Raw genomic sequence first — 25,000 nt, 5'->3', positions numbered from 1 at the left:
TTTCTGTACACACGTACGCAAATATATACGTATATATATATATATATATATATATATATATATATATATATATATATATATATATATATATATATATATATATATATTTCAAGTTACAGGATACTAAATATTAGATAAAAATACATTAAAGTAAGGAACATGGGATTCATATAAAAAACTATAAAATTGAGAAACTTTTATTTGTGCTACATGGGTGGACGTCTATGGAGAAGTGAGTACATTTCCCCTCTCCAATACAAGGTACTACACGCCAGTTCTCCCTCTTCCCCTCAGCGTCCTCAGTCGTCTCCCCTCGACCCTCAGCGGGGTCCGTCACCCCTCTAGAACTTCTCCGCCATTGCTGATGCTGCTGCGTGGAAAGGGAGAGAAAGAGAGAGAGGGAAGAGTGTTTTATATTTTCTGTCTCATAACTGGAAGATATTTTTGTCTGTTCTTACGCTTCAAAAGTTGTTTCATTGATATAAATATTTTCAGTGGATTAGATAGCCTCTTTTCACCGTGGGTCCGATCTTTACTGAATAGTGAACGAAGTAAGAAAAAATTAGGTAACAGCATTGTTTGACGGTTAATTGCCTCACGCTACGTGTTAACACGAACAGTTTGCATTTTATTTATATTTATAGAATATTTAATTCAACTCTTATTTAATATTACCGTCGTGAGTAGCAGTCGTCTTGGCAAAGCGTAATGGCGGTGGAGTCATCGGCGGACGGAATCAGCGACGCTACGTTATGCTCTCCGATCCGATGGAAGCGTCGCTCTCTCCTATTTCCACACCTTTAGATATCTGGAAAAATATAAGGATCTTTACTTTAATATGTTTTATATATATAAATCTATATATATTTATTTTATATATATAGATTTTTATATTCCCCATGTGCCAACAAAAAAGTTGACAATCCGTAATTATTCTTTAGGTACTTTATTTTATCATATATAGTTATTCGCAGGTAAAAAAAAGTATTAATGATTAATTATTATTCTCATACACAAGAAAAAATGTAATTATGTATTTTTTTGATGATACAACAATTATATATTTTTTTTGGTAGACAGTGCCATCTAGTTTTGAATATTAAGCTATTTGCTACACATTTTTAGCATATTTTAGCGGAAGCTTGCGCACGCAAATTTTTATGCATTATATGAATTATATTTAGATATACACACACACACACACACACACACACACACACACACACATATATATATATATATATATATATATATATATATATATATATATATATATATATATATATATAATATATATATATATATATATATATATATATATATTTGTTCTAAAATATTTTAAGTAATATTTCATTAGACGGCACTGTATTTTTCTATATAATAATTTTTTAAAATTCGACAGCAGTTTTTTTCCTTGTGTATCTATAGCTATGTAAATATATACGTACGGTTATGATAAAATAGTACACCGAAAAAAGTAAAAGAAGCACATTGATACTCTACGTCTGTTTTATTATGAACTCTCTTTTTCGACTAGTTTTTAGACCTCGTTAACACAAAGTCATCAATAAGTGTCATCCAATATCGACAATAAACATTCTGCAGTGCACAATAGAATAATGAAGATTTATATTATGGCACCAAAAAAAAAAAAAAAAAAAAAAAAAAAAAAAAAAAAAAAAAAAGGGAAAACCTGCGAAAATAAAATCGTTTTATAGCCTGCAGACAACATTAAAGTGCGCTTGAAAATGTCAAAATCTTATCCATTATTTAACGAAGACTTGAAGTAGATTTTATTTTGTTTTTTATATGCAAAGTGGGTGAGATTTAGCATGCTAGATTATATCTTCAATTGTCAAGTAACCAAGTTTCATCTTGTGTTTTTAGTGTTACAAGAATGAAGAGTGCCGTACTGATTGTATTTCTTTCCGCACGACCACTTTAATCTTAACGGAGGCACCCGCTGGCTTGAATTTTTGTTTTCTTCCAGTCTTAAGAGCCCTCTTTTGTTATCTGTAAACGATTACTTTTACATTTCTTTCATTTGCTGTTGTTTGATTGTGTCTGGTAAGGAAAGCTACTCTCCCTGAAAATGGGAAAATTGTAATAATTGCAGTGACAGTTTTAAGCACCAGGATTTACCGCATAACGACTGGTATGGGAAGTAACGGACAACTTTATAGAATTTTCAATTTTGAATTCGCTACAAAAATCTCGGCAAAAACGATGATTTGCATACAGTAACTGCCTTCGATATTGGTAGCAGAATCCTTCAGAAGTTTGTTCTAATGTCATCTGATCAGCATTTTAGGCCACCTTGTTTTTTGTGCATTATTCTACAATAAATTAAGTTTAAACGAACAAAATATCACAAGGAAAAAATGGTTCCACCAGCAATAAAATTAGTATGAAATTTTATTTATACCACCTATCTATTAAATTTGAATGTTAGTTTAACGTTCATTGGTTTTTGCCGTGTACATAAATATAAACGTGTGTGTATTATCGGATAATTTTCTGCAGCTGGATATCGTTCTTGCTTTATTATAATTTTTATTAAACAAAACTCGCGATAACTTCACTCACTTGTAAATATTTATTGGAGTATGTAAAGTAGGTATGATATATTTTTCATTATAAATTAAAGGTAATAAAAATGCGGTAATCAGAAGCCTAAGGACATTGGAAGTCAAGTATTAGAAACCCCGTTTACAGATATTTATTAAACTTAACTTGGCCAATGTATTGGCATAATTGGTGCCTTCGTGATATACTTATAGTAATAATTTTTATAAATAAACATTATTTTAAAATATTATTTTCTAGAGAAAAATTTTTCTTGATATCTGTTCTCCTACTCATATATTTTTATTACCATTATTTATTAGAAACAACTTTATTGCGACCATATTTGTATTAAGCAAATTATCTCAAATGTCTTTATTTACTGTTTTTCATGTACATTTTTTTTTCTATATTTGCCGTACTTTCGCACGGATTCATTTTTTCTTTAGCTGCAGTATTTTATAGAATTTTGGGGGAGCAAAAATTGTCTCAGCTGTGAATTAGTCGATATTAATCCCTAAGTCAAATTCCACCTCACCGCTTTTTAATATTTAAATGATTCCATGTTTTCTTTTAGTATGCTAATGTGAGAGGCACTACCAACAAAAAATTTCTTTTTATTGAATTATTATATTTTCCAATGTCTATATTTTTTTAATGATACGTATAATATACATCAGTGAGTAAGTGACATGCATGCCTTTCTTTGGTCAAAAGTTCAGTATTATATAATTTTGTTAGTACATATATGTCAGTTTCGACTGAAAATAGAATACACTTTTACAAAGATAGAAACTAATTCTTAGAGAGAGAGAGAGAGAGAGAGAGAGAGAGAGAGAGAGAGAGAGAGAGAGAGAGAGATAACAGGTTTACAATTTGCCGTTAGTATTTTTTAATTATGTGGGTTGGTTTCGCTCACCTGATATTGCCAGTTTAAAGAAAGTGTGTTGTGAGTAATTGGCAAACAAAATCAAGATTCCTCTTGAGCACATTATTACTAAGAGCTGCAGAACTGCTTTGTGGGTTTTGCCTCTAGGTTGGGCTTGTTCAACAAATATTTGAAAGATTTAAGGTAATTAGAGGAGCAATTTCATTTGATAAACAAAACCCCAAGTAATATACTATTGTTTCTTAATGAAAATGTTCTGTCCATATTAGAAATTGAGAGAGAGAGAGAGAGAGGAGAGAGAGAGAGAGAGAGAGAGAGAGATTGATATATTTTGAAGGAAGCTTGCTGACATGAACCGTAATCAAAGATCTCGAAAAACCAGCAAAAATTGCAGAAGTCAAGAGAAGGAGCGAGGTGGTGAATTTTCGATTTCTTACCGATGAATTTGTCAAAAGACATATCCTTGAACCCCAGGCTTCGAATCAAACATTGAACAACAGACTTCGCCGGTATGCAATTGTCTGGGGAAAGTTAGGATATAGGCTTTGCCTTCCATCGCTTCGACTTTCTGATTTTCCCCCGAACAAATACATCTGTTGGGGGGAAGTGGAGTGGCACTGAGGGCGTGTGGGGTGAGGGGGGGATGCACCCTTGGCATGGCACTGGGTGATCATTAAAGAAAACGTCCCGCTAAGGTACTTACGCCGAGGAATTACCTTTGTAAGTTGCCTTAGATTTGGGGTGCGGTCTCGAGCAGTCGCGGAATATTTCATAAAGGTTCTCTCTGCATTAAGAGGAAGTGACCCCCTTTTTTTCTTCTAAATGGGAGCTTTACCTTCAATGATGGACTGTCACTTTATTTGACATTTATCGCTCTCTCTCTCTCTCTCTCTCTCTCTCTCTCTCTCTCTCTCTTCTCTCTCTCTCTCTCTCTTGCTTTGACGTTAGGCTATTACTACTCTTGTAGTGGCTGGATAGATTTTTATTATCAGAATTAAATTATGCCTTTTGTTAATTCGTTATAATGGTGCCATAGCCTTTGAAGGACGACGAGTAGATTGCGTATGTACGAATGTATGTATATAGGATGTAATAGTTTTCTCTTATTCTTGGAAGCAATTCTTCACTGAATATTTATCTAAAGGAATGCAAAAAAAAAAAAGTAATTTTCATATATTAGGTGATGATATTTTACGCGCTAATACCGTCCATATGACCAGTACATCGTTAGTGCATAATGACATAATGCCAGCGCTGATCTCGATATGAAAATTTATTGCATTCTGAAACAGAATTTGTTCGGATAAAAACAAGGCGTTTCTCACTGGGGTTGTTTTTCTCCCGAAGCACCGCCAACAGCTTATTATATGAGGCAGTGGCAATAGCGCCGGGTCGAAAGCCATGCCACTCATCGAATTTTTACGCGGATATGCAAACATATCTGTAACGCGACTTCGTCCTGAGAATACGGTAAAATCCCACTCAAAACCGGATTTCCCGAAAACCGCCGCTGTTACGGTTCGGGCAAATCTTCGGGGAATTTTGTAAAGCTGAAATATATGTGGAACATGGAAGAGGTTTAAGAGGCCTTTTGGGCATTCTATCAATACCGCATTGGTCCCTCGGCCTCTGATATTAGGTAATACGTCCATCTCTGAGACTCGATCGCGTTGTTCGTCTCACCTTGTATGTTCCAACCATTGCTGCACTTTATCTGTGGGAGGTTAAGATCTACCTTTAAAAAAAAATTTATTTTTTTACGTAGAAAGTTCACGTTAATGCTAGACGAGTAGGGGTGTAGGTACGTTGTTTTTTTGTGTTCTATTAGAATCCGATAATGGCAGGATTTGAACTGAAGAATCATAAAACGAATTCTTTGATGAAATGATTTAGGTTATCTTTGTATTTCTTTGGTTGCAACTCAATATCTATCACCGAAAAGAAGAGCGGTAATGATGATATCGGTTTAACCACCGTTATCATTACAAGCTTAATATCTGTTATTAGTATTAACCTCAATGTTATTTCCAACGAGCACGTTGTTTAATCGGTTTTCTTAATCCTACATTGATTGCCTTTTTGTTGATATTAGATTGTGATATGTATATTCTTTATTGTTTTTTTTTCTTGAAACTTTGATAGACATGATGCGAGGAAGGTGTTGAGCTCATTGTGTGATATGGATTATATGCTTTTGCACAGTCAAGTTTTTCGACTATACGTAATATTTAAACTTAGATTTTTAGAGAAATTTACATTTACTGTTCCATTTCTATATTAGATTTGACAAATGTAAGGACCGCTATGCGGTGAATAAAATGAATGGGAAACACGTTTGTAAACATACGCATCCATAAAGTTATAGGTTTTTACTGCCTCTATTTATGGATTGCGCACTTGCATATTATCCATCGATACCACATCGAGATAGAAATGTCAAACTAAGACCAAAGTAAAAGTCTCCAAATATAAAGCGAGACGTTCTAGTATGGCAGAATCCAGAGAGCCCACTCTCTCTCTCTCTCTCTCTCTCTCTCTCTCTCTCTCTCTCTCTCCTCTCTTCATATGGTGTAAAAGGAAAGTTCATTCATATACTCGAAACGTTAATCTCGCAGCTTGCCACTCGTAGTCCCGTTTGTTCTCGACAATTAATTAAAAGAAATTCATAATCTATTCTATGCATCATGTGCAAAAAAAAAAAAAAAAAAAAAAAAAAAAACGATAATCCTCCTAAGACCATCGCATTTCATTTGAATGAATGTTTAGTCGAATTTCTATTTAAATGGAAATTTCATCCGTTCAAAAATGGAGTCCAGCGACAAGACCCAGGTTATGACAAGCCACTTGGTATTCGTTAATTTCGGCCTTTTAGCTAGCGATCTGTCCTCTAGTGCTTCGTTACGTGTACGGATTCTTCTAATCGGCGATTTTCATAATTGCATATTCTTTTGTGACTTGATTTGCTCGCTTCTTTTCTACTTGACACTATCTAGGCCTCCTTGTTTTCTTCGTCTCCTTTCCTCCATGTCAGTTTGATCGGAACGTCTTCCACCTGAATTAAAGTGTATTAGTTCGTATGCCAAGGGATTCTATAAGAGCATAGGCGAGGCGTGCCAAGGGGTTAGCATGGAGTGCCTACTTGCCTTCAAACCTTGCTCAATCGTGCGACCTTGGAGTTCCCCCTTTGCCATCTAGGCTATTGTGAGTGGTCGAAATTCCAAGCTAAGCCCCTGAATGGCTGCCGTTTATCTAAGCTTTCCGTTCTTGCCGGTGGATGAGGAAATGGCACGATGTGGACGAGTGGGTCTAAGAGAGCGTCGCGGAGGAGTGGAGATGGGCTTTAGGGAGAAAGACGGGGAGGGCACGGAGGAGACCAAGGAAAAGGAGGGGGAGGGACCACAGACGCCGTCTCTTGAGTCCTCCTTGCCGGCCCCTACCGTCGTTTCCATTAGGAGGTACTACCAGGGGTCTTCTTAGGCTCTTGAAGACCGCAGCCGTGCGAGTATTCAGCGACGTCCAGGATTTCATATATCGCAGTTAAGGAGAACGTTTTGGATAGGGGTAGTAGGCGAATGGGGTAAGAGGAATGAGGGTATTATTGATGCTACTAATGGAAGAGGAGAGGCACCGCTGGCACTAGGCGAGAGGTTTTCAATGCTTCACGAGACTTTGGAGATGAGACTTGGCATCAACGGCTGAGATTCAGTGCTAGAAAGGCTCTTAGTGGGAGACTGCACATCGTAAGGTGTGGAGGGGGGGGCGGCGGGTGTGGGAGGTACCCCTCTCTTGGAAGCGGTTGGGGAAAGGGGCTTTCGAGCACCATTGGCTCTCGTCCTCAACGGAGCCGGCTTGGATAATCTGAAGGACCCGAAGACGAGGGAAGGAATATCACGCCCCACTGTACTTATTGGGTTCGATTAGACATCCTGGTGTATTTATCAAGCTCTGGTAGTCATAGTTTCATATATTCCAGAAGTTCGAATTACACACCTTTCATTCTAAATGCATTCACTTATTTTACCTGACATAATTACTAGTATCACGTGTTATTGCGAAGCTAGATGACTAATATCCTTTCTTTTATAATTAAAAGTTGTCTATATTGCCTAAGCCGTTGCTTTTTAGAAACCGTATTGAATCAACTCTCACGGGATATCTAACCCTTTAAGATGTAACCTATAATTCATGACAAATCTGTATCTTTCTTCCCAACATAAATTGATTTCCATATTTGTCATTTTATAGCTGTATTCATAATGACAATAATGTCCATGATCATGTTGTTCCAAGTATTCCTTTAGGCCCTGTCTAACAATTAATACAAATGACTTCATAAATATGGAATTATACTCATCATTGTCATTAGTAAGTTTCTGTATGTGATAAATTATTTCATTAGTAAATGCAAGTTTCCTTTGCCCAAAGGAGAAAAATATGAAGTGTTTCCATGAGTGTCTCTTAAGTACGGGATAGAAAGGATGCAAAAAGAACGATCCATTCTGAATTTATATCCTAATCGTCAGCCTCGATAGTGACAGATAGATTGAGGCGAAGGCGAATTAATTACCCGTATATATGCCAGCCATCAGGCGACGGCAATCACTAACTTTAAAAGACGAAAATCTGATACGACTCTCGCGTGCATCTATCAGCAAATACTTCGCAGCAGTCAGTAAAACAACAAACACCAGATTCAGTTTTCGAATTCACAAAGATTTATTAATGGAATATCAAGTGCCTACCAATAATGCTGGAAGTAAGGGATTCTAAAACTAGACTCGCCTTTTAAACCGGGCTTGAGCTGCCTTGCCTCGTTTGGGTTATTGTGGGGTTCTGGGGTAAGTGATGTTGGGAGAGGGGATGGAGGGATGCTGGTAAGGGGGGGAGAGAGAGAGAGAGTGTGTGAGAGAGAGAGGGAGAGAGAGATGGGTGTGCGATGGGAATTGATACAGTTCCTCTCTGTCAATCAGTCTGGCGTTTTGTGAGAAAAGTTGAGGGTCTCTTCCCATCGCGATAATTTGGAATGTAATCCACGAAAATGGTGAAAGACTTTTCTATAAAAACATAGCTCCTTGCTGTTGGACTTCTTACTCTACTTTCAATCTGAATCTCAGTCCCGGAATACAGTGCAAAGTCTTAATAAACCTACCTCCTCTCCTCCTCCTACTCCTCCCCCTTTTGGAATTACTGCAGGCCCGAAGTATCTGCAAGCTCATTTGAATAGGTGGAATGTGATAAGCTAAGGTAAGGATATGACGCACGCCGGTCGGTAGAATAGACTGGGGGGTTCCTCGCACCCAAAACAAAGAGAGAAGCGGATTTAAAACACCAGTTCTAGTTGGGGTACGGGTAGGAGAGAGAGAGAGAGAGAGAGAGAGAGAGAGAGAGAGAGAGAGAGAGAGAGAGAGAGAGAGAGAGAGAATGGAGTACATGAGCTTCATATACTTTTTTTATTAGCGTATAAGGTTGTTCCTATCCATATCCTAACGTTTTTGTTAACGAGCTGTTTCTTTTAACAGAGTTGGCTGAAGGCCTGATTATTATTGAAATAAGATACAGATTGTAGGAAAAATCATACAAAACGGCTTATATTCTCTCTCTCTCTCTCTCTCTCTCTCTCTCTCACACACACACACACACACACACACACATATATATATATATATATAATATATATATATATATATATATATATATATATATATATATATATATATATATATATATAGATAGATAGATAGATAGATAGATAGATAGATTAATTGGTAGACAGAGAGAGAGAATACGTGTAAGAAAAGTATTAGGATTTAATAGCTCTCTCTCTCTCTCTCTCTCTCTCTCTCTCTCTCTCTCTCTCTCTCTCTCTCTCTCTCCTCTCTCTCTCTCATCGTTTAGATGGATTGGCAAGCATAGTAGAAGTTTTCGAAAGAATGGAAAGAAAATGAAGGTATACTATGAATAAAAGCAATAAAAAACATGTAATGGGCCCCAACTTTTAGTTTACATAGATGCATATCTGCACCTGATAAAAAAGTGCAGGCAGTATTAGAATGGTATGCGGTCGTCAGTGCACTGGTGCATACGACTCCAAAATCTAGTCTTGAAATCTACGGTTCAGTGTCATAAGAATTCATTACTAAAGGCTGAGGATGCAGAAAATTAACGCCAACAAACTTGTTGGTAAGCATAGGCACATTTAACTTTCCAGCACGGATATAAGGGGTTATCGTGACAAAATATATGTGTATATGTGAAGGTCAATCGTCCCAATAACGGGCCAAAGAGAGGATTTCACATATTATCGCCAAAGTTAGGCAGCGATCTAACAAATTGGCATATATATATATATATAGATATATATATATATATATATATATATCTATATATATTATATATAATATAGTATACTATATCCTATATATATATATATTATATATGTATAATATAATCATGTATAATATATCATATCATACATATATATTATATATATATATATATATATATATATATATATATATTATAATGGAGTATATATGTGCACATATTAATACACAGACAGACAGAGAGAGTTAGAGTTTGCAGTTTATAATTCCTCCATAAATCTGAACAAAATGAGCAAATAGTATGGGCTCACAAATTGAATGTGCTTCTTAAAAAGCAGCCACATTTAACTTTCGTGCTGTCATGGAATCTACTAGACATTTAATCATTCATTTTAGTAACTTAACAGCTATAGTGTTATCACTTGTTAACCGTGAAATGAGATACATATTTTGTTTACCATAATGACATTTCCTTCACTAAATATACTGGTTTTAAAGACAAAAAATTCTAATAGACCAAAGAAAAGCATACGTTTTGTTATGAATAACTGATTTTGAATAGCTATCATTATTTTCCATCCATTTTATGCTATATTGTTTTGAAAAGCTATGAAACATAAAAGAGCGAAGAAAAGTACGTGTTGTCATACTCTAAATAATTTCGTTTGTTTAGCGAACAATTCGAGGCGAGCGCAGTAAAATGGCGGAAAAGGGCGCCTAACTTAGAAGTGCGAGGAGGCGTCTTGGTTGGGCAGCCTTGAATGCTCGCGAGAAGGTGGTCGGCCATCTTGTTGTATTGAAGACCTAGGCTCTGAAAACTCGACTCTCCCTCCCTCCTTCCAGCTGCAACGACTCCTCCTCCACTACCTCCTCCTCCTCCTCGTCGTCTTCCTCCTCCTCCTCCTTCTTCTCCACCTTTCCTTACATAATTCATATCACTCCTTTCCCTCTCTCTTTCTTTCTCTTCCCCCTGTTATCTCAGAGTATCTTATTTCCACTCTTTCCATGCATTACAACGCTGTTTACGATTGCTATTTAGACGCGCCTGCCTCTTCAAGACCAACGTGCTGGGAGATTAGGAGTTGTTAAGTATTGATTAATTTATCGGGTTTCATCATTTGCCTCCTCTCCGTCTTTACACTTCGTCCTCTGTTATGCCGAGAAACCTTCCCACTGAGCGACGCCCTCGTAAATACCGGTCGCATTTAATTCAGATATTACCTTTTTTCTTTCTTCCTTTTTTTCATTGCTAAATCTAATGCAGTAATTAATCCATTTTCAGTTAATGCGTATGACGTGGGTTATCGAGAGATTGGTTGAAAGTTACCATTCACTTCATAAGAAAATGTATTTGATGGTTTATGAGATAATCCGGTAACTAGATATTAGATGTCACTCGTTTTGGAAGGTAGTATGAACATTTCTTCATTTGGTAATGTAGGTGTTGATTGCGTTATTGTAATTCATGTTATCTTCGTTATTAGTGTTTTATGTGCTACTGTTGTTATAAAAGCCAAATTTTTCTCTCCTTTTAATGGATTATCTCTGTGCTTTACCTGCATTTCTGGTTCTTTTTTCAAGCTATATCACTAAACCTTCAGTATATTTTCATATTTCATTTTTCAATTGTACGTTACTGGTAAGTTTTGGTACTTGTGGAATAAAATATCTTATATCATTCAGTAAAATACTGTTCCTTAGCATAAGCTCTTGATAAGCTTTAGGAACTTACTTGAATAGTAAATATTTGATTATTGTTGTTTTCATCATATACTATTTTGAGAAACTATTCTGTTCACGATTTATCTTTATTATCAAACAATATAGTTATGTGTATCAAATTTATATGATTTTCCTTCGGACTTTATACTAAAATCCCTAAATTATTAATAACAGCTTTAATCAGTGGAATTAGAGAATACTGAGAACGACAGTCCACGCATGCGCTTACTTCTGTACGTACTTGATTATTTAAGAGAGAAAACTATAACGTAGTATTCCTCGTTACACGTTGTAGTAATCAATTGGTAATGGAGAATTATCACATTAATGAACAGAGAGACATCGAATTCTAATGAAATATGTATGCAAGTATGTTCTCATGAATTAATCAACGAAAGTATTATACAAATTCGGCCGTATATCTAACATCTCGTAATTTATCCGTAATTTACTATTTGTAGTTCGCTGGCACTGGACGTATAAGTTGAGGCTAAACGTCACTTCACGTTTTTGCCCCTCTCGTACTTCAAAGATTTAAGTGAGCCGCCGGAGATTCGTTTCTACATCACGTTATTGAATGAAGAGCGAATAGCAACGGATGAAAGTAATTAGAAGTTGATTACGAAATTACTCGGTAAATACTCACGTGTCCTCTTGAGTCATATTTAAACATTATGAGTGTTCAGATATTTCTGTGTGTATCCAAATATATACGCAATGCTTACATTTATATATATATATATATATATATATATATATATATATATATATATTGTGTGTTGTGTGTGTGTGTGTGTGTGTGTGTATATATATATATATATATATATTAAATAATATAATAATATATATATATATATATATAACCGATAATTATATATATAATATATATATCATACTATAATCACTATATTAATATATATTTGTGGGTGTGTTGTAAATAGATGTGTGTGTGTGTGTATTGAATATATATTAATATTAATTTTAACACCATACAGACATTAATTAATCTACACTTTACTTCTTTTTTTTTTGTCTTTGATTCTCTTTTCTTTTGTTCTTTTTTTTTTTTTCTTTGTAATAGTTTTTTTTTTGTGTAATTTTAATATAATATTAAATTGCTGGTCGACATTCCTGACCATTCAATATATCTATATATATATATTATATATATATAAATTATATATATTTTTAAATATTTATATTATTTTTTAAAAAAATAATACATACATACTTACATTAATATAATATAAATGCTGTCGACATTCCCTTGACCATTCAATATAAATCTAAAATTAAAACGAAAGAGGCTATTTTGCTATCCTTGTGGGAAAAGGGGATAACTTCTCATTAAAAAACAAATCATGAAAAAACCCATTTAATAGAAAAATAATTTCAAAACTCTGATAAAGCAAATAAAGCAACATGAACTCTTAGTACAAGTGCGTAGTGAAAGAATTCACATACCGAGCTACCAAAAAAGATATGGTTACAAAGAGAGACGAATGGGAATGGCTGTGAAATCCGGAGAACAAGGCAATATTGATGATAGAGAAGGGAATAATTGTCTTGAAAGTATAGTAACTGAGGCATGTACAGTTTCTCTCTCTCTCTCTCTCTCTCTCTCTTATGTAAGGCTGCTTTTCAGTGTCTTGCTCCCAATTTAAGATGTTTTAGAACAGCCTGAAAAGAGAAGGGAATCTGGTGTTATAGAAAAACCGAACCACGTATGAAGTGTATTTTCACAGATGCTTTATTAAGTTTTTAAAATATCAAGAAAACTTTTAAAAATAATGACGGAGGCTGATAAAAAGAAAACATGAAATATTAATTAAATTTTTAATAAACAATTTAAGAAAGTAGGTCAGGAATATGTAGCGTGAAATTACAGGCAAGTGGAATGAGAAAAACGATTGTCGTATATGAACTGAAAGGATTTGTTAGAAAAGATAAAATCTGACAATGGGTACTATAATACGATAAATGTTTCCTTCGTTAATGTTCCCAAATGCACATGAAAACTGAGTAAAAGTTCATAATAAGCAGGAATCTTTCCGGTATATGAAACTCATCATATTTTTGTAAGTCAGCGTCAATTCACTCAACTTTATTATTGTTCTTCGGGGTAGGGGTGGGAATGTTGGGTGGGTAAGGGGTAGTTTGTGGGAGAGTTTTCACTTAGAATGAAACTTACTCGACAGATTATGAACAAACCAAACACGCATAACAGTAACAACAGCCATCTAAGAACTGTTCATGAAAACATGTATTACGACAACTAACCCCTCCGTAGAGAATGAAGCGAAGAACGGATAAAAGAGAAACCAGTAACAGCAGACTAAGAGAAATTGAGAGCAAGGGAAGTTGAGAGCGTCTCAGAATCTCATAGGGGACGATAATGAGTTGTCTCCTAATCTGATTATCACGGCATCCTTCACTGTCCAGAGGAGGAGTGACGGACAAATGAGAGGATGAGGACAGGAGGAAGAGTAAGAGGAGGATGGGGAGGAGGAAAATTGAGACGAAGAGGAGAGGAGGAGGAGGAGGAGGAGGAGGAGGAGAAAGCGGCTCTGGTTGGAGAGGCTTGAGGAGGAGAAGTGGTAGAGCAGTATTTAGGAACGAAATGGCTGTGCAAGACTCAAGACTCTTCGAGGAAAAGGAAAAGATGGCGCGGTGGTTTATATGGCGTCGGCTGCAACGGGACATGCGTAGGACGTGGAAGAACGTTCGTGCCAAGGACTTGCTGGCAATATAAATTAGTAAGAGAATGAGATAGATTTTGATAAGTTAATTGTGACTGAAGGTGAAATTTCAAGATGGGTAACTGTGTAAAGGAATGCTCTTTGTTCCTAGGAAATAAAACAAATAATTAACAAAAGAGTTGGAAGAACGGTCGAATGATCTTGCTTTATTATTCAGTTATGGTTGTTTGTCTAATTATTTCCTTTATTCTAAGGAGCATGTAGGAGGAATGACAGATTGTTAGAAACTGTTTAAATTTCCATTTGAAACATTTCCTTGTACAAGTAAAGGAATTATATAAGAAAAAGATTTGCTTTTATTTCTTCCTTACTTTCCCTGATCTCACTCCATTCCCTCCTTGCTGCGGCTGCAGGCATGAAGAAAAACAACCACATTAAAAACCTTCATGCCTCGCTTTCTAAAAGGCTATGTGCACAAACCTCTCATACACAGTTACATGAGGAAGGTCACGGGAAGATCTCTAACCAGGCCTCAACCATTTTGCCTCGGTACGCCCTTCCCCTACTCTCCCCTCCCATTTCCGTCTAAAACTCCAATGTGAATCTGTCTATCGAAATGTGCCCCTGATCGTCAGAAGAAAGTAAAAACCAGGTCACCAGCGCCGGTAGGTCCTCCTCCTCTACCCCTCCACTCCCATCCCCTCCACTCCCCTCCCCTCCCTTTCCCTGGCTACGCCACAATACCGGGTCATCTCTTGTGTTTAATAAGAGAGGTTGTCAGGTGTCAATCTTCGCATTTGCCCTCCCGGAAGGCAAGTGTCAGTTTTATGCTCTCACCGATGATGACTCCTGCACCCACTCACCACGATGGGGGCGCTCCAGCGTTTGTTGATAAAGCTTGGCACTGTTTCTTTCCCGTCTCTCTCTCTCTCTCTCTCTCTCTCTCTCTCTCTCTCTCTCTCTCTCTCTCTCTCTCTCGGGACTGTCACACACGTCACGAATAATATTGATCTTTTAAATTTTCTTTAAAAATTTTTCATTTGTTTTTAATCAGTGTTAGCCAGTCACATTTTTCTTTTAGTTTTAGAAAAAAAAACTGCTTTATAGACCAATTGAGTTGGTAAAGGAAATATTGTATGTATGCGGTTGCCTTTTCGTGGATTTTAGGTCTTACATAAATAAGTTTAACAACACTGAATATTGAGGGTATGTATCTTTGGTATATTTCCCTCAACATCCCTCAATTTTTGTGTTTGTATCTTTTAAATACATTGGTTACTTGTCATATCTCCCATGACATTAGTCAAGATATTGGTTTATTTTATTTTATTTTATTTTATTTTGTGAGTTCACAGCGTTTCCTTACAATTAATTTTCGAGGCTGAAATCGATATCGAGGTATGGGTTTCATAGGTACGTCGCTATTTGATAGCTAAAGAAAAATAATTGAATTGTTTTTAGGAAGGTTATGCGCTGCTAAATTATCCATTGTTTTTATTGACTCGTTTGATTAAAATAACCTGGGACTCCTACGCTTCATCACTCCATTCAAATCCAGTTACCAATTCTATAGTATTTACTTATTTTTGTCGTTTTCGGATTTTGTAAAACTGTATCACTCGATTTTATTTGAAAGGCTATAAACCTAGGTCTCGGTAAGCAAAAATTCTGTAGTTCTAAATTAATGTGATCTTTAACGAGTGCAGTCTAAAATAAATTTTCATTCGCATTTTATAATCTTAAAAAATTCTGCAATTTAACAAACATCCTGTTTCAGTGAATAATGCTTATGCCTTTTTAAAATTTTCAAACAAATTCTGCCTAACCATTGGTGTCTTCAGGTCAGGCGTGAAAGAAAAAAAAAAAGTCACAGGGTGACGTCTAACCCTGAAGGAAGCGACAAAATCCGCTTTATAAAAAAAGAGGAAACGTTGTAGGAATGTGAGAGTAAGATTCACATGAATGAATTAGATAGGAGGAGGGAGGCAAGAAGTATTTTGCATTAAAACAATTTTTATTTCTTAGAAACAGGAAATATGAAAATACCGTAAACCATGAATAATTTCAATTTCGCCGCCGTGTTTAACTTAGCAGTGCTCAGTTAAATTCTCGACTTTTAAATATTAAATACAAATTATTCATATATATATATATATATATAATATATATATATATATATATTATATATATATATCTATATATATATATATATCATTATATATATATATATCATACATATATATAAAGATGTGTGCACGCGTGTTTGTCTCCCTTAATAATGCAAATATACATTTTTGTACCTACGAGTAAATGATAGACTTCGAGACTTATGTTCTGATGATGTTAGTTTTTTAACTACGAATGAGAGAGCAACTCTAATGAAAACTTCCTTCAAAACCCAAGAACAGAAATAGGGGCTGTGAAATTTAGAAATATCTCTAAATGATATTTGCGAATGGAAGAATGAATCATGAGCCGGAATAAACTTTGTCAGAGCAGACCTAACGTTATACAACTCTCATAGCATTTCACAAGGAGAAGATCCAAGCAAAACAAAACAAGTGGGGGTAATGTTTGCAAACTATTCCTCAGTTAGATTTCCACAAGAACTCACTAATTTGGAAACTCAGACTCACGGAACTTCCTAATTATCAACGGATTTTAATTAACAAAAACATGATTAACCGTGTAGCTGGCTCTCAGGTTATCTTTGCCAGGTTTCCCTAACTTTCTTGTGCAATGGCAAAGTGTGATATCATCCGGCTTGCTACTCTCTCTACCCATTTTTGGGCAACATATTTGGATAAACAAGAAGACTCTATCTATCGACTCTATGAAGAAGGATCGTAAATTTAGAAATCACGAAATGATAGGTAATTGGGGAATGCTGAGGGATGGGCTAATCCAGAATTGAATGTGGATGTGTAAGGGCATTTTTAATATTTTCCTAGTAGTTATATCGAAAAAGAATTTTGTTTATTGACAATTCGCTTAATCCAGTCCCATGAGAAAATCTAAAGAACTATTGTTAAAATATTCCATGATGTGAGTACGAGTGTGAATAATGTACATATATTTGGTTATTATTAGACTAGATACTTAAACAAGGCAAGAATTTGGCAGTGCCAATGATACTTGAGACATTTTATTATGTAATGCCGCCTCCTTGTGTGATATATGCGTATATATATATATGTATATATTATATATAATATTAGATATATATATATATATATCTATATATATATATATATATATATATATATAATATTATATAATTGGCGTACATACATACCTGCATACCATCGAGGCATCAATTAGATGGGTTCCATTCACTTTCCTTGTTGTATCAATTAATTTTCCTCATTACATAGTATTTCACACAGTCATCATTGGCTGCTGTTCGTTCTCTCCTGTGCGATGTTGCTCAGTCCCTCTCTCTCACTCATGCCAGCCACAGTCATTCACTCCCTCAATCAGTCACTTCTTGGCGAAGATGTTTGAAGAACTAATGGTGTTAAAGGAGGGAGCGGTTGCCTTTTGAGGCATACTTCCATCACTTTATGAAGGAGTGTCATTAGACTAATTAACGGAGACGGTTATTAACGTAATTAGCTCACAGCCAAAGGGGTTAAAGGGAAGGTCATTAAGACGAGAGAGAGAGAGAGAGAGAGAGAGGAGAGAGAGAGAGAGAGAGAGAGAGAGAGAGAGAGAGAGAGAGAGAGAGACGTCCTTCAGAAGTCAATATAATAAATGCTGTCCCAAAACCAATTCATTCTTTAGTGTCTGAAGTTGTACGGCCGAATGTTGTAAATCTTTTGCCTTATTGACCCATTAATTCCCCGTTTAAACGCAATTAAGGGTAGTTAGTGACCCCGATTGTTTCCTTTAATCATACCACGAAGCGTAATACCATTTTTTATCCGCGCTTCATTAAAATTCAATAAGCTCACTCATTATCACCACCTCTTTTTGTAACAGGATTTTCGGGCGCCAGTATTAATTTCGAATCATTGTGCATTAACCACGATGTAATTAGCAATCAATTACACCCTTTTCCTGTTTTCGGAAATTGCTGTAAACAAATTCAAAGGTAATTTTTCGCCCCCACGGATGAACGAGAGCGTAATTACTATTTATATTCATCGTTGATAATGACCGTTTTTAATGACCCTTTATTATGAAGCTTTTAATATGCAAATATCTCAAATCTGCTCTGATCCCCTGCGGAAGTCCGCTGACATTTTTGAAGTATTTAAAATGGAAACTATTGGCTTCCGGCGCTCAGAAGTTTTTGCTGTTTGGTTGAACAAAAGCGTTCAAAGTTTTCGTTAGTTTTTGTCTTCTCGTTATCAGGGAAATGCTATTTCAGCTTTAAGTAGTATTATGTTTCTTTTTGTGTGTAATGAAAGTTACCATTGCTAATAATAATTGGTGGATAGAACTTTATAATTTTTTCCCTTTATAATCTTGATTGTTTTAGCTTTTCATAGTAATATTTTGTCTTGTCTTGATGAAAGTTCGAATTTAGCTATTATTAGACCTTATTCCTTATTAAATTTGTCTCTTTCGCATAGAATACTCCCTTTACTTTTATCAGTGTGTCATTGCTGATCCATTCACTTGGGTTTACTTTTTATAAAGTTTGTTAGGTGTAATCTACATTCAAAGTCAGTTGAGAGAAGACAATACACCATTTGTCTCTTTCTGTACTTTCCAAACTTTTATTTGATTCAGCTCATAGTCACGTCTTGTTTATTTTCTTCCCATTCCACCCCTGGTTCCTGTACTGCTATTTCAATTATTTTGTCCGCTACCTTTCCCGTATTGCGCTCACCATATTCGTACATATTTGCTTTGATCAATGTTTTGAGGGATCAGACTTTAAATCAGTTTTTTTTCTGTGTATTTTCACTATCCTAAAATTGCAGTTTTGTGTGTTGTACATATACTTCTTTCATCTGACCTTTATTTTCCGGTTTCTTACGAGTTCACTTTCCCATCGAATTTTTAGTTTACTTTTTCTTGTCAGTCTTGGCAACAATTTAATGGCTCTCAATACCCTCATTTTTTCTTTCACCTTAATTTCCATGTTTTTCATTTTCCTCTGTACCTACATGTTATCACATCCATTCTTACTTCCATATTCGTTTCATCCCCGCCATACCTTTATTCCTCTATTTTTACCTCCATCTACTCGTACACTGTGCTCTTTCATACCTTTATTTCCTTCTTCCATCTTTACCTCCATCATCCTCGTGTCTCTCCATACCTTCTTCACGTTCCGCATTATTCATCAATATCACCACCCAGGACTCCTCACAAACTTCCAGCAGCATTGTTTTACCAAGATGTCTGTAGTTGACGTCCCAAAGTGAGTTTCGGAAGAACCCCCACGTAGCCTATCGACAACTTCGAGACCCTTATGTTAAAACCTCTCCTCCTCCTCCTTCTCTTCCTCCTCCTCCTCCTCCTCCTCCTCTTCTCCATCTTCTTTCTCCTCATATTCTTGTTGTTGTCATTCCTCCGTTTCCCATTCTTCTCCTTGTTCTTCGTTCACCTTTACCACCGTTGCCTACCCGCTTTGATTGATGGCGCCATTCAACGAAACCTTTCTTCTTGTGAAGTATTTCGCCGTGTCTTATAAGAGCTCTCCGGTGATTGGTTGCGGCTTTTGGTGGAGACTGTTGCTTTATGTAGAGTTGCCTTAGTGTGCAAAAGCCGTTCATAATTGGTCTCCATTCCAGCGTATGCCTTATTTAACCTCTCCTTTAACCGACTGTTCATTTCCCTTTAGCTGTTCCTCGAATGAGGTATAGCATATGTCGTCTGGAATTTCTACTTGCTTATTATGTTCATAGAGAACTCTTTGTATGATGTAATTCAAGAGGTATAGTCAGTAAACTGCAGTATTTGTGCTGCCCCAAAATACGGTAAATGAATCCAGTAGGTTGGTTATTTTCAGCATTTGGGTTTTTTTCACAAGGAATATCGACATAGGAGGTCTTCGGTTTTACTTGACAGTACATTTTTAAGCGATTCCTTGGTCTTTTCTAGTCACTAATCTTACTTTTAAATAAAATTCATTTCGGTTATGATCGCTGACTATGCGCTTCCTGTATGAGCATTCAAGATGGAATAGCATATTACATTCTGTCACCTTGCGCCTGAAATTAATAAATCTTATGAAGATCCTTTTCTGAACGCACCTTAATATGATATGCTTGAGAAATTCTGTAAGTACTGAATTGGCCTGAGATATCTAATAAGTTAAAAATCCCAAGCCTTATGTTTTTGAAGTTTGATTTGAAAATTACACATACGTACTTACATACGAAAAAGTTATGTGTATATAAACTTTTGGCCTAAACAGCGAATAAGGTATGTGGTATTTGCCAACAACTACCAAATGAGGTTCATCCCAAAAGATTTGTTCAGAACTTGATGGCTAACATTTCTTGGAACCTCCCACTCAAAAGAGAAGAGTTGTGTATATGCGCGCGCGAGGGCGTGTGTATGAATGGTTGAATAGAATCCTGCGTACTTTTAGGTAAAGTCCGTGCTTGTGTTCTTGCATTAAATAATTTCTCCACCCTATATCTTCATTACAAGCATCGGGGCAAGAGGGAGTAGATGCTTACTACAGATTGCTGTCAAGCATTGCCATGGTTGAATAAATGACAACAGAATGAATGAGAAGTCTTCACTCTCTCTCTCTCTCTCTCTCTCTCTCTCTCTCTCTCTCTCTCTCTCTCTCTCTCTCTCTCTAACAATTGTATGTTGCTTGATTGGCACACCTCTCCGTGTTAAGTGGGTAACTATAAATGTGCCGCGTTTAATGAGTAATGAGCTGAACTCATTGCCTCTAAGTATGGCTTAATTGGAAACGGTGGCACTCCGGCACTCCACGAGAGTTCACAGTTTTTTTTTATCACCGATTGGATAGAAATATATAGATAAAATCCAGGTGTAGGGTTTGAAGTCTTATAATTCGTTTTGTCAGGGCATTACCTGATGGCTAATCTATAGATTCTTTTTTAAAAGCCGAGTGGTGAACATGATATCGGCTGCAGATTTTTACCGAAACCTCCGAAAAGACATACCATGGTGGACCAAGGGTACACCGTGACATTATATTAAGTAAGGATAAGATATGCATAGGGTGCTCTTTGTTAACTTGGATGGGAAAGTGAAAATGCGGTTGGTTGCTGATTTTCTAAAAGAATGTTGGCAAGCTCCTGAAAAGTGTTAATCCATGATCATAAACAGCAGTAGGTTTATGCAAACAAAGAATAAGAACCTAAAAGTTTTAAATTATAACCGAAAACTGCATAAATACCAAGAAGTTGTAAGACGTAAGCACTCGAATAGCAATGCGATTTTTACTGAATAAACGTAGAATTGACGTTTTTTCGTTTAATTCAACATTTAAAAATGAACATTGGACTCGACAAATACTATTTGCTCTTGATGTCCACTTATAATGTGGAATAAAAATATAAATTATACCTTGTAAAAACCAACAGTATTGATTAGAAGTACAGTTTTAGTGCAAGACCTGGGAAACTAACCGCACTGTATTATTGAAAGAAAACGGGAACCCAGTTTCTCTTTAATTCAAAAGAATCAGTGGAATGTAACTAAAACATTGTTAACACAAAAGGAAAAGGGAGACAGTTATCATATCAGGAATTTAAACCCCAGTTTTACCAACCAGGCTTTTATTGACCGCTGACTTTTTTGGACCTTCGTTTTTTATTCATGTATTTGCAGATGGTTCTACTCTAAACCTTTCCACTTCCATTTCCTTTATTTCCGACCCTTTATAAGGCGTTTCCAGCGAGCGGCTAATTGCTCTTTTTCTCTGCCTTTCACGTCTGGGTTTTCGAGCATTTCTGATGAATTATTCCATAACCTAGTTATGCTCACTGCCTCCCAGACAAACTCTACCTATTTCTCCTTCAACTTTTTTCCAGTTCTTGGTTTCTTTAATAAAAACCAATCCCACATTTCACTTTTAGCTGCATTTTCAATGTTAAAAACGCATGAAATTTGCCTAACAAAAATCCTGTATCTCAATCGTCTTAATTCAGTTTGTAAAGAATTATTTTTTATTTTGTGGATGGGCGACGGGGAGTTGGTGGACCCAATTTCATCCCGTTTTTGCTGATACTTTATGCTTACTGTATCTGATCGTGCCTATAATATTGCTTTCGTAATAGGTAGTTTGTCTCTTGTGTTTTCTTTAAGCTGAAGTAAAGTAATTCGTTTTATCTTTCGATTCGCTGCGTGGCATTTTTAGTCGCTGATCAGTTTGCATTCTCCTTCTCTCTGGTCAGTCACTACATAGCTAGATGTTTACAGATTGATCATCTGTTATAAAATACTTCGTTCTCTTTGCTTTAAAATTCTTTTTTTTTCTTGTGTTTTAAAATTTCAATAATTTTTCATATTACTGCGAATGCTATTTCTTTTATAACGTCGCAAATACTACCTGAACATTGCTGCCCAAGAAGTGCCAATGGCCTGGGATTCCACTGTACCGTATCCTTGAGAATGCTCCACTTTTTTACTTGTTCCCCATTAGTTAACTTCTGTAAACCTGTAATTTTCAGGCCCAGCTTTTTTATATGTTGATTCTCTAACAACCACCAACGACGTTGCGAGTAGATTCCAACAACCGGCTCTTGACGAAACAAGATTTTTATTGGGGACTTGAAAAGTATTGCGAATTCAGGCCATGGAGTGGTAACTTGAGAAATAGAGCCCTTCCTTAAGAAATTTCGTGACGACTGCTTGTTCTTTTCCCAACGACTCCTCTGTTTGTCCGTCTGTCTGCCAGTTTGTACGCCTGTCCTTCCGACTGTCTCCCTTCCTTCGTGTGCATAATTACGAAGGTGTCGAGTGCAGGAGTTTCCCAAGCAGAGCTGCATTCAAAATGTTGGTATTCCTGCTTGGTGTAGATGGGGTTAATGGCTTTTCTTGGCGGCTCCTTAATCTCTGAGTGACTGTTCAATATTGCATATTTCGCTGCACAAGAGAATCCATTTATGTTGTTCAGATGCGGTGCTAGTATGGAGGATTGTATGTTATGTATTCTTCAAATCATTCTTCTTTTCATACTCGATATTTAAAAAAAACAATAAAAAAAATGAATAAGAATAATACGTTTTAATGTACGAATGTGTGAAATTTGCTCTTGGTTAAACATGCTCATTAATATCAATTCAGAAACATCAAAAGCAATTCATACACGCATATGTTTATTTTGCCACGAGTTAAGTCATGCATACATTTTCATATTCCTTGAAACGATGACTGACATAAAGCATTACGGATAAGCTTCAGATTAATAAGGAAGTACTTTTGCATAAAATGAAATCTTTTGTCTCCGGTACGATGTATTTCAAAGCCAAGTATATTGTTTGATCTTCGGAAAACAGGAAATAACTTACGGTTTTGGGAGAACAGATGTTGGGTTTAAAGGAAAAGTCTGAATGCTGAATTGTAGAATATACGGTTTAAATATACATTGATTATATTCTAAAGACACCATTTGTTAATAAAGTTCCCTACAGAAAAAGACCGTCAGTATATTCTGTTACTTTGCATTGTTCAGTAAACATTTCTAGAAATTAGTTAACCCAAAATTCTTTCTTTTTACCAATGAGCCGTTTCCTCCACAGACAGTAGTTTCAGAGAAAAATGATACCTCAACCATGAATCACGTCGCAAATGCTCATACAAACAAGACAGAAATTATGATAACAGAAAGGAAGTAAAGTTGAATGCATCCAGTCTATCATGTAAAGGGACAAGCGATTTTATAAAGTGCAATCCCGAAATTAGATATTTTTCGTGAATATGTTAGATAGTTTTGAACGCTGCTAAAAAAGTTACAATTATGATAAAAGTAACTCTGAAATTGAAGTAAAACTTTTTTGGCTTGAGTAAGTAATAGCTATATACACAACTTGCTATTTGATTTTCTGTGAAACGCAGTACGGTAGGTTTAAGTTGTAATTCTATGATAAGAATGAAAATTAATTGATGATAATTCATATTTCTTCTAAGTTAAAGGAAAACTCATTAAGAGTATTCAAGAAAATATTTTAAAGATTTAGGGGACGTTTATGATACCAGATGATCTCGCTCATGTTGCTGAGTTTGGGACTGCTTGGTGCTTAATTACGCAAAAATCATGTTGACAGAAAGAATAGTTGATACGGATTTCCTTTGCTTAGAAGGCTAGTGAGAGGCCAATGGAAGTTAGAAACAGAGGCATATCCTATTACAAGGACGGCTTAGAAATTGATAATTGTACAGCAAGAAAATGTTATTTATTGGTGGATGGCTTTCAGAAACAATAAAATGGTATAGTAGAGCTGAGAGATTATTTAGGAACACTCCAAAATAGCTATATTATATCCAGATCGAAGCAGGCATCCTTTCGGAAAACTTTTAGTTATGAAAAGGTATCGGTAAAATACGTTCTAACCGAAGAGTAGGCGTTGCAGTCTCCATATAAATTTTCTTTCCACGAAGTTGCGCGTCATTAGTTTCTTCATTTACTCAGAGATATGATGACTGAATTCTTAGAATATTGAGAATGAGGGAATGGGACGGATATTATTGCAGGTTTTGAGTTGAAAGGAAACAAAAGAAAGTGTTTGGTTACATATGTATACAACAAAAATGAGTAAAATGGTTGTCCTTAAATGAAAGCTTGAAAAGAAGTTATATGGGAAAAAGAATTTGAAGGAAAAGGTATATGATATTGAACGTTGAAACTAACTCACAGA

General features: G+C 35.8%; 1 protein-coding gene and 1 long non-coding RNA gene across 4 annotated transcripts in view; one reads left to right on the top strand and one right to left on the bottom strand.

Annotated features, from left to right (window-relative positions):
- The window catches only part of LOC135200070 (protein glass-like), a 1,678,662-nt gene that overhangs the window by 285,279 nt on the left and 1,368,383 nt on the right, over positions 1–25,000 (top strand). The window lies entirely within an intron of this gene.
- LOC135199785 (uncharacterized) overlaps positions 201–25,000 on the bottom strand; it is an 88,300-nt gene continuing 63,500 nt past the window's right edge. Inside the window, exons 4-5 of the long non-coding RNA XR_010311121.1 lie at positions 676–808; positions 201–367 (exon numbers count right to left, since the gene is read on the bottom strand). This is a non-coding gene — a long non-coding RNA (uncharacterized LOC135199785). The remainder of the gene's footprint in view (positions 368–675; positions 809–25,000) is intronic.

The sequence above is a fragment of the Macrobrachium nipponense genome, chromosome 26 (genome assembly GCF_015104395.2).
Source record: "Macrobrachium nipponense isolate FS-2020 chromosome 26, ASM1510439v2, whole genome shotgun sequence".
Taxonomy (NCBI): Eukaryota; Metazoa; Arthropoda; class Malacostraca; order Decapoda; family Palaemonidae; genus Macrobrachium; species Macrobrachium nipponense.
This window is presented reverse-complemented; position numbering and strand designations above follow the sequence as displayed.